The sequence below is a fragment of the Humulus lupulus genome, chromosome 2 (genome assembly GCF_963169125.1).
Source record: "Humulus lupulus chromosome 2, drHumLupu1.1, whole genome shotgun sequence".
Lineage (NCBI taxonomy): Eukaryota > Viridiplantae > Streptophyta > Magnoliopsida > Rosales > Cannabaceae > Humulus > Humulus lupulus.
Genome location: NC_084794.1, coordinates 18,405,489 through 18,416,869, shown reverse-complemented (window position 1 = coordinate 18,416,869; position 11,381 = coordinate 18,405,489).

Here is an 11,381-nt window from a genome sequence, read left to right as displayed (position 1 = left end):
GTAGTGAGGAAACTTGTCTGGTTACATTACTTGTCTTATTTCGAACAGATTTGTGTATGCCTTCATGTTTTATTGCATTTTTTCACGGAATGAATTTTGGATACTTCGTGCGTTTTTTTCTGGATTTTTTTCCTGCCTCGATGAGTTTCGATGAAACTCGATAGGTCTCGATGTGTTGCATGCATGCTGGCTCGATGGTCCTCGATGGACCTCGACGTGCCTCGATAGTGTTAGGATGTTAGTACCTCGATGGTACTCGATAAAACTCGATAGGTGTATAAGAGTTTAATTGGATTTAATAACTCGATTGTACTCGATAAAACTCGATAGGTGTACAAGGTTTGATTGGATTGTTTGCCTCGATTGTACTCGATTGTTGTCGATAAAACTCGATAGGTGTATAAGAGTTTAATTGGATTGTTTGCCTCGATAGTCCTCGATTGTACTCGATAAAACTCGATAGGTGTATAAGAATTTTATTGGATTGTTTGCCTCGATAGTCCTCGACTGTACTCGATAAAACTCGATATGTGTGACCTCGATAGGACTCGACATATATCGATAGAAATCGATATTTTTTGTTTTATGTTGTAGTTTAACTTTTTGATCTTTTTTTTTTGTTTTTTTTTTTGCAGATTCGACTGTTTCCGTATTTGTTGCATTCAATGGTGTTTGGGAACTCGAAAATAGGGATTGGATTTTCAGAGATGCTGAAACTCAAGTTCTGCCTGTGGAGAAGTGTGTGACATATGAGTAACTGCTTGACATTCTGTACGGTGAGCTTGAAGTGGATAAATGTGTGCATGACTTGAAAATTAAGGTCCCGTACACATGCCTATCACAATCCGTCAAACCTACCGTTATAAAAAATGATAGGCATGTGCGTGCATTCATTGGGTTAGCATCGAAATCTGTAGAGAAGCTCATTCCTCTTTGTGTCACATTGATTAAGAAGGGAGGTGTAAGAAATGCATTGGCTTCTGCCAGCATTAATAAAGAAGTTCGATTTGAAGAGAACATTTCTCCTCCATGTCATGGTTTCAAAGGAACTCAAGGTGACGTTGGAACATGTGTTCCCGAGACAAATCCAGATGTCATAGTCCATGATGATATCCTGGTTAGAGATCCTTCATATGTGCCTGACACGGCGGACTACGATCCCTATGGCTACGAACCTTATGTCAACGATCATCCTGTTGCTGATGCAACAGATCTTGGTGGGCCAGATGTTAGGGCAGATTTTCCAACACATAGTTCACATGTTATGGTAGATGAGGAGCGCAGAATAGAAGACCGACAAACACCTGGGACCAGCAGTAGTCGTCCAGGTCCAAGTAGAACCGATGATAGTTTTAGATGGAGTTCTCCATTGGACTTAGGTGAAGATCGTAGAGCATGGAGTGCTCCCATGTTCACCAAAGAGGATATAGAGACCTCACATCAACATCATTCCTCAACCAGCAAAGCTTCAGGAGAATTGCACCTTGGGAAGTTCTTTCAGAACAAGCTTGAATTGAAAACCAAAGCATCCATATTTGCGATGAAGAATAATTTTGAGTTTATGGTGAAGAAATCTGGGACTGATGTGTGGTACATTACCTGCAAGGATCCTGATTGTGGTAGGAGATTGAGGGGTAAGAAAAAAATGCAATATGAAATGTTCGAGATTACTGTATACAACGAAGTACACACTTGCTCACAAGAAATTTGAGATAAGGACCACCGTCAAGCATCACCATGGGTTGTTGGGCACCTAATCAAGAGGAAATTTGCTACCGATGGTACTTGGTACATGGCAAACAACATAAGGGAGGACATGAAGCACCATTTTGGGGCTGAAATGAACTATGAGAAGGCGTGGAGATGCAGAGAAAATGCTCTTATGTATGTCAGAGGGACACCTGATGAATCATTGTAATGCCCCAAATTTCCTAATAAGGTTTAGAACCTTGATTAGGAGGCTGGGAGGGCCATAATTGATTTATTATGGTATTTAATGATTATATACATGTTTACGTGAATTATATTATTATATAATGGTGGATGCATGCATATGGGTTCATATTTTAATTATGAGGGCATTTTGGTAATTTGGCCGCTGTGGGCGTAATTGTGTATTTTGGGTGCATGGTTGTGATTAATTAATATTGCCACATTATAAGGTGGATTGGTTCGAGCTATTCGGCATGAGACGATCATGAGATGTAAGTGTTCGGTCTAGTCATAACAGGTTTAAGTTCGGGGCTCGGGATGAGTCTCGGGGTCATTTTGATGACTAGAACATTACCGGGAATAAAATGGTAATGGGATATGATTTATTGGTATTTGAGAATATTGAGAATAGCGGCAATTGGAGAGCGTTAATTATAATTAACGAGATAGGCGGGAAAGGACGGTTTTACCCTCGGAAACCTTTAGAGGGATTTATTTGGCCTAGGGGCATTATGGTCTTTTGACCTTAAGGATTTATACCAGCCTTTGAGTTTTAGAAGGTTGTGGAAAACAGAACAAAATAGAGCCCCATCCTCATCTCTTCCTTTCTCTCCTGTACAAGCTTTTCCCTTCATTCTTTCTTTGAATTTTGAGTGCCCAAATTGAGGAGTTAAGCTAGGAGATCAAAGGTGGAAGCTTAGGAACTTGATTCAGCCATCAAAGGGGATTCAAAATTGAGTTTGAGGTAAGTTCTAGCCATTAGTTTCGTGTTATACTCTGTTTTGGCTTTGAACTTTTAGCTTGTGAATTCTTGATGGAAAATTTGAATTAATGGAAGTTTAGCTGATGTTTAACTTGGGTTTTGATGTGGGTGAGGTGTTGTTAATGTTTAGTGGTTGAATTGGGTGTTAGGTTGAGGTTTGGGACTGGTTTGAAGGTTTGGTTTCGAGGAGAAACGCAGGGGAAAGTAAGTTGGTGCTTGCTGGTTTTGGTAAAGGGCCGCGGCACGGCTATGGTGAGCCAGGCCCATCAGGGCAGTTTTGGCCAGAAAGAGATTTTAGACTTGGGGATGCTAGCCATAGGCCTCGGGGTTGATCCTACTACCTGGTTAAGTGGGGATTGATGTCCCGGAGGCTAGATATTGGTTTGGGAACTTATGTTGATCATTTTTATTGATGGTATCCTATATTTGGTTATGACTAGGTGACCGCTAAAGGACTAAAAGTTGATCGTTCTCAAGGGTCGTTCTTTTAATCATTCTAGCTCGACTCTGAGGTAAGAAAACTGCACCCTGTGTATATGTGACATGCATGGTTATTCTGGATGCATGTTGGTTGATTATTAAACGTGACATGCATGACTATTATTGGTGCATGTTGGGCTGTTAAGTGTTATGCATATGATGCACGAGAAACATGTGATTAGGACATGCTTTGTTTACTGGGTATGATATCGTTCAGAGCTTGAATCTCTGTGTTTGTGCATGATCCTACTTGTACTAGTACTTGTTTAGTAAGCATGCTGAATACCTTGTTTATGGATATTGAACATGTGATATATGTTTGGTGGCATGGCTTACTTGTGTATGGCACTGACCAGTCAGGGATACCGACCCTAAAGTCGATGATCATGCATTGAATGGCTCTATGGAATTAATGCTGGATCGACCCTAAAGTCGATGATCATGCATTGAATGGCTCTATGGCATTAATGCTGGACCGACCCTAAAGTCGATGATCATGCATTGAATGGCTCTATGGCATTAATGCTGGACCGACCCTAAAGTCGATGATCATGCATTGAATGGCTCTATGGCATTAATGCTGGACCGACCCTAAAGTCGATGAACTTGCATTGAATGGCTCTATGGCATTAATGCTGGACCGACCATAAAGTCGATGAACTTGCGTTGAATGTCTCTATGGCATTAATGTTGAACCGACCCTAAAGTTGATGAACTTATAAGTGCTTGCCTGGTCTAGGACCAGATGTTCATAGCCTGGGCATATGGCCCCGGTGACTGTTTGTCACATGGCTAGGGGACGCTGTCCTTAGTTACGACTCTAGAGTCGGGAGGAAGGTTATGTTGGTGACCAATCACTATGCACCTATCCTGATCGAACTTATGAAAGGACAACCTACCAGTTAAGCCCTGGTGACCCTATCGTCACATGGCTAAAGGGTGCTGTCCCCACATTTTTTACTCTTGTGTTAGTCACATATTTGTTTGAACTGTTGGTCCTGAATAACCAATACAATTACTGTTGATATTATATCATGTTATATTGTGTTTTCTTGCTGGGCTTCGGCTCACGGGTGCTATGTGGTGCAGGTAAAGGCAAAAGGAAGCTGGGCCATCCTTGAGTTGGAGAGCTTAGGTGATGACGTGTACATATGCAGCTGCTCGTCCACCACGGCCAAGGTTTAAAAAGGAACTAGGGTTGAACCCTGTTTTGCCGCTTAGAACGACCTATTGTATATTTTTCTGTAATAGACTCTGAAACTATATTTTTGGGATCCCAATGTATATATTAAACGTTCTAGTGAAACGTTATATCTTAACCAAAATTTTTAATCCCTAAACCGCTAATCATGCTTAGTTACACGATTTTGGCCAAATGACTCGATTAGCGAGTTTAGCACTGTATACAAGGCACACCGTAACGGTCCCTGGAGTTGGGGCGTTACAATCATACTCCAAGTTACCTGGATGTCTGTGTCAGTTGGAGCATAAGAACCCAGGTACAATTACTGGTTTTGTAGCAGAAGATGGTTGTTTCTTGTATTGCTTCTTTTCCCTCGGTGTTTCTAGGTGTGGTTTCCAGTACTGTCGTCCTGTAATTTGTGTGGATGGCACATTCTTGAAGAATAAGTATGGTGGCCACATGCTCTGTGCTGTTGCGTTGGATGCAAACAACTAGTTGTTTCCAATTGCATTTGCATTGGTGGACAGTGAGAACCATAACTCTTGGACTTATTTCATGAGAAAATTGAAGGAAGCCATAGGGGACGTTGAGAACCTTGCTTTTGTATCGGACAGGCATAAAAGCATTAATCATGCTTTGGAGCTTGTGTTCTCAGATGCGTATCACGGTGCATGTTACCATCATATCTGTATGAATGTTGTGGCAAAATTCAAAACTGACCACGTGCAAGACATCATGGGGTGTGCAGCGTACGCATTTCGAAGAACAGAATTTCACAAGTTCTTTAGCAAGATTAAGGTAATTGATCCGCCCATTTCTCAATATCTAGAGGGAATTTACTTTGAAAGGTGGAGTAGTGCTTATTTTCCTGGTAACCGATACAATATCATGACGAGTAACTACGCAGAAAGCTTTAACAATAAGACCAAGGAGGCAAGGAGCTTTCCAGTCGCCACTTTTCTTGAATTCATAAGATTCACTCTTCAGTCTTGGTTTGCAAATAGACGTGAAAGAGCTGCAAAAGCAACAACTATGTTATCACCTGAGATGGAAAAGGATTTGAAGCAAATAGGTGATAAAACAATTTTTTTAGATGTCCAAGTCCTTGGTGATCATGAATTTCTTGTGGTCGATGGTAATGGTGATGGTGAGGTGAACTTGGCCACAAAATCATGCTCTTGTGGCATGTTCCAAACCATTGGGATATCCTGTGTACATGCTTTTGCTGCAGCCAGAAAAAGAAGCATAAACATTTACTCATTGTGTTCCCCTTACTATAGAATCGAGGCATAAACCGTTGAGTATCACGAAGATTGTAATAATTGGGACTAAAGTCTCATAATTATGAGAGATATTAATTATTAAAGCCCCATTTAATTATCCCCAGCCACTATAAATAGGGCAGGGATATCCCATTGTAAGAGGTTAGACTATTGTGTAATTTAAGCAGCATATACACTGCCTAAAACCTCCATTGGAGCTTGATCTCTCAAGCTTCAAGCATTTTAATGCAATTGACTCGTGGACTATGATTTTTTTATAACCTGAACTACATAAATCTCTATGTCATTTTCATTTTCTTTTAAATTCTCGTTTATTAAGGTTGATAGTGAAAAAGACAATCAACATTTTGGTGCTTTCACTGAGAGGTAGAAGGAGGCATTGAAAAGTTCAACAATGGTTACAACAAGATGAAACACCCACGATGGAACTACTCCTCACAATGTTATCGGAAGAGGAGAAACCAGTCGGCCACCTATACCTGCAAACCTGGAGGTAGCCTAGGAAGATTACGTTGAAAAATGTCAAGTACAACATTGAATACAACAACGAGTATGGTGCCGAGTACGACGGTGAGGGCGATGGATATTATGATGACAGTGACTACACCCAGTCCATGTACAACGAGGAGACACCAAAGGTGGTGGCTCTTAAACGCCAGATTTCCTTTTAACTGCAGAAACATGATACCTAAGAGGGGAACATAATTTCCTTATAAGAGATGGTTAACGCCATGAGGGCCACTTTGGCAGCCCAAGGGATGCAAGTGGACCCCCATGGCAAAGTACCACCAAGGCAGCCAACTGGCGTGCTTCCCATGCACTCAGTTGAGGTGCCTATGAATCCCGAAGGTGTTCCTCACGAGCACCCCACGGATAGGGCAAAAGATTCACCAGTAGGCGTGCCACCAGTGCAGCCTCTGGAGCTGGAGCCCCACTTGGGTTACAAGATCGTGGCAAGGGTAAATTGAGGAAGGGGCGACTTAAGGGAAAAAAAAGGGGGCATCATGTGTCTGAGCCCATACATGTCCTGAGAAGACATGACAATAATCCAGGGAACTTTGTGCCAAGGCCTCGCCTTGCTGCCAGTATCCGAGAAGCCCGAGGAAGGCTGCCTAGGTTCGCTGCCATTAATCACAACCATCAAAGAGGTGCAATTCCACCCGCACCACAACACCCTTCGAGAAATCCTGCTTGGGAGGCTCATAGAAACGTTTCCGCTAACAAAGGACGTGGGATAAGCATCTCAGTAAGTAACGACATTCAGATGGAGAAACTGAAGTGGGATATTCCGAGGACGAAAATCGCCACCAGACACACCCTGATTTGCGAGATAACCTTAATGCTCGTAGGGGTAGAGCCATTCACATGGTTTACCTTGAAGAAAGGTGTCAGCTAGACCTTCAAAATTTTTTTAATGCTCGAAGGAAGGAGCATCCAGCATAAAGTGCCAACCAAAGCTCATATCCTTTACAATCCGAGTTGGAAAGCCTGAAAATGAATATGCTTAGAATGGCCCGAAGACAAGGACATGACTCACACTCAAAGGACGAAGACGGGGAGCCTTGTGCCCCCCACATTGTGGAAGCCCTGTTACCACAAGGATTTAAACTGCCTTCCATCACGTCTTATGATGGCAACACGAATCCCACCGACCATCTCTCAAAGTTTAACCGCTTGAAGTCGGTCCATCGCGTCTCTGAGGATGACAAGTGCCACGTCTTCCCAATAACCTTGACAAGACCAGTTGACGAGTGGTTTAAGAAGCACAAGCTTGGGTCCATTCATTCTTGGCCCCAACTTTCTTCATATTTTGAAAGGAAGTTCATAGCTGCTCGGAAGGTAAGTTTCGAGGTCAATGCGTTGGCTAACATAAGGCACGAGCCACTTGAAACCCTTAAGGCGTACATTGAACGTTTCAAAGAGGAAGCGGAAAGAACCAAATGGGTTGACGATGGCCAATAGCTAATGGCCCTACAAGCCAGTATTCGAGCTAGGTCTCCTCTGTAACGTCCCAAATTTCCGAATAAGGCATAAGGCCTTGATTAGGGGCCAGGATGGAAAATTATGGAATTATGTGATGATATGATATTTATGTGTATCATTATGTGATTATGTGAGTTATATTATAATATGACTTGATATGCATGTTTAGGTGAATTAAATATGCATGTGGGCCCATTTCTGTTTAATTGGGCAATTTTCATAATTTGGTCCGTTTTTGGTATATTTGGCATATATGTGATATATGTGTGGGACCACATTATTATGTGAGTATGTTTGGGCTACTCGACACAAGACGATCCTGGAAGCAAGCTAGTGGGCAAGTCACAATGGGATCCATACTTGACTCGGAGTGAGTCAATGGGTATTTTGGGTATTTAGCACATTACCGGGATATTGGGTAATGGGAATGATTATTTGATGATAAATTGGGAGTTAGTGAGATCAGGAGGGAATTATGGGAATTTTGACTATTTTACCCCTAGGAGCATTTTTGGGACCCCTTAGGATTTGCTAGAGGTTACTTAAGCTTCAAGTAACCTGTCAGAAATAAAAAGAACGTTCAGAACGTTCTCTCTCTCTCTCTCTCTCTCTCTCTCTCTCTCTCTTATTCTCTTTTTGACACCGATCGCATTTTCAAAGGAAACTCGAGTTTTAGGACTCGGATTCAAGCAAGGATTGAGGCATAGCAATTCTAGGGAAGATTAGAAGTTTATTAGCCGGAGGATTTAATTGAGAAACGAATTAATCAGAGGTAATCCAAGTTTTAAGTTTTCAAGATTTTAAGCTTTGATTGGATTTTATGTTTTGATGAGTTTTTGGATGATTTGAGACTCGGGTTTTAATGGTTTTGGATAATTGGGATGTTTGGGAACTTTGATTTTGGGATTTGGATATGTGTTGGATAGGTTCTTGGAAGGTTTTAAGTGGGAGAATATGTAGGTTATGGCTGGGTTCGTGGTCGGGTCGCAACTCTGTTCTTGGGCGTTGCGGCCCAGGCTTGACGAAGATGGTGAAGTTGGCTGATGGGCAGTTAGGGCCCCGCGGGGCAAGGTAGGCGCACCGTGGCGCTAGGCTCAGGCAGAGAAGGGGCTCGACCTCTGTTTGGAGGCGGGCCACGACTCAAAGTGGGGGGGGGGGGGGTGCTTAAGGGCAGTTTTGGCCATTTTGGGTTTTTAGTCATGGGAACTTAACTCTAAGGGCTCGGGATCGATCTTACTACCTAGTTGAGTAGGATTCGACGTCTCGGAGGCTAGGATTTGGTCTGGAAATATTTATTTACTCATTTTGATGGGGTTTTATATTATGGTTGTGACTAGGTTATCGCTAGGGGCTTGGAAACAAGATCGTGCTTGATGGTCGTTTATTAGTAACCTGTGCTTGGACCAAATTTAAGAAAACTGTACCCAATATGTGATGTATGTGATGCATGTGATACATGTGATAATGGCATGGCATGAATATTGAATATGGAATTGATCAGAGCTTGAGTCTTTGTAAATGTGCATGATCATAATTATGTTGGTGAATGTCGAGTAAGCATCCTGAATGCCTTATATTTGGATATTTGACATATGATATATGTGTTATATTATTTTATAATATAATGTAATATTATATTATTTTATAATATAATGTTTTGGATTAAATAAATGTGACATAGAGTGTCACATATTGTAACATATAATAGAGAGTTACATTATTTGGATATATGTGAAATATCCAAACATGTAACATATTTGGTGTTACAAATTCATCACAAATTTGTAACTCCTAAATATCACCCATTATTGTGTAGATTTGTTGTTACACAATATTGAGATGAATTTCTTAAAGCCATATGAGAAATGGCTGATAGAGATGTGATTTTAACTCCCATATTGTGTATGGAAGTTACAAAATCAAGTGGGAATAAATTGGAACGTTTTGAAAAAAACTGAAAAAATGTGTTGATGAAATTGGAACAAGTGTCGCGGCCCTAAAGGCTGACAGCTTCATATAATTTCGGTTTTTATCCAATTTTGAACGATTCCAACAGCCAAGTAACTCCCAAATCTCTATTTTAATTCCATAAAACACCCAATTAATCATTGGTAACAACCATGGGGGTTGGTGGAATTTGAAATTCAAAGGGTGTCTCTAAACTCTATAAATAGGAGCCTAATGCTCACTTGTAAGATACACCATTTTTCTATCCACCAGAGCACTTGGCTAGAAACACCTTGAGGCTTGATTATTCCAGAAAGCATTTCCAAAATCTGAGAGAGATCCCTTAGTACTTGAGTTAGGGGGAAATAAGATTTTGGACAAAGGTTTCAAACCTTGTTCAAGTTGGTGATCCCCAATCCTCTTCACTTAGGTTGTGTAAGTGAGAGTTTGTTTGTGGTTTATGTTCTTCCTTTTATTCTATTGTTCTTCTTCTTATTCTCTTGTTTTATTTACTTTTATATTTTGTTTAAGAGTTGTAATCTCTTCATTTGGTCCAAACACTTTATTTTATTTGTAACTTTTTTTTTGAGTTGTATTTTACTATTCTCTTCTTCTTCATCATCTTCTTCATTTCCTTTGTTTTATTTGTATTTTCAGTTATAGAGTTGTAACACTTTATTTAATCAATCTTGTCCATTGTAATATTTTGCATAGAGTTGTAACATTATCTTACCATTTCCATTGAGGCAATATTATTTTTCCTAACAATATGCCTGGATGCATTGCTTACTTGTGAGTGGCACTGACTCATTAGTCAGAAACGACATTAGTGTTAGTACTGGTCGTGAAGTCTTGACTTATCAGTCATGATCAACAATAGTATTGAGCGCTGGTCATATGGAATTGACCTATGAGTCAAGAGCGGCATTAGCGTATTGAATGCAAAGCCGAAATGATTAGATCTAATCAACATGAGCATTAAATGCTTGATTGACCCTAAGGTCGAAGAAAACTAAAGCGCTTGTCTAATCTAAAGGCTAGTTACTTAGAGCTAGGGCCAAAAGGCTCAGGTGACTGAAACATCACATGACTTAGGGCTCAGAGCCCCAGAGAGTGACTCATTAGTCACCTACCCAGAGAGTGACTCATTAGTCATATAATTAGGGTGCGGGTCCCCAGAGATAGACTCATTAGTCATCTATTCAGGGAGCAGATCCCCAGAGATAGACTCATTAGTCATCTATGTAGGGCGCATAACCCCATAATCATTTATTTGGACTTGCCTGCATGCATGAATAAGGTTATTACTGCTAGGCATGCTTATTATGATTTAGTGACATGTTATTATATGGTTATGAACATGTTGAGTTTTCTTGCTGAGGCTCAGCTCACAGGTGCTATGTGGTGCAGGTAAAGGTAAAAGAAAGTTGGACCATTCTTGAGTTTGAGAGCTTAGGTGACGATGTGTAAATATGTAGTTGCTCGACCACCACGACTGAGGGTTTAAAGAAGAACTAGGGTTAAACCCTATTTTACTGCTTAGGTCGGCTGGTTTTAAATCTTTTATTGTAATTACCTTTAAAATATATTTAGGGATCCCAATTTATACAGTAAACGTTTTAGTGAAACGTTGTATCTTTGACAAAAAAATTTAACCCTAAACTGTTAATCACACTTAGTTACACGATTATGAACAAATGACACGGTTATTGAGTTTAGCACTATTTAAAATGCACAGCGTAACGGTCCATGGGTAGTAGGTTGTTGCATCCCCTATGGGATGACCTCCAGCGCAGGGGATGCCATAAGC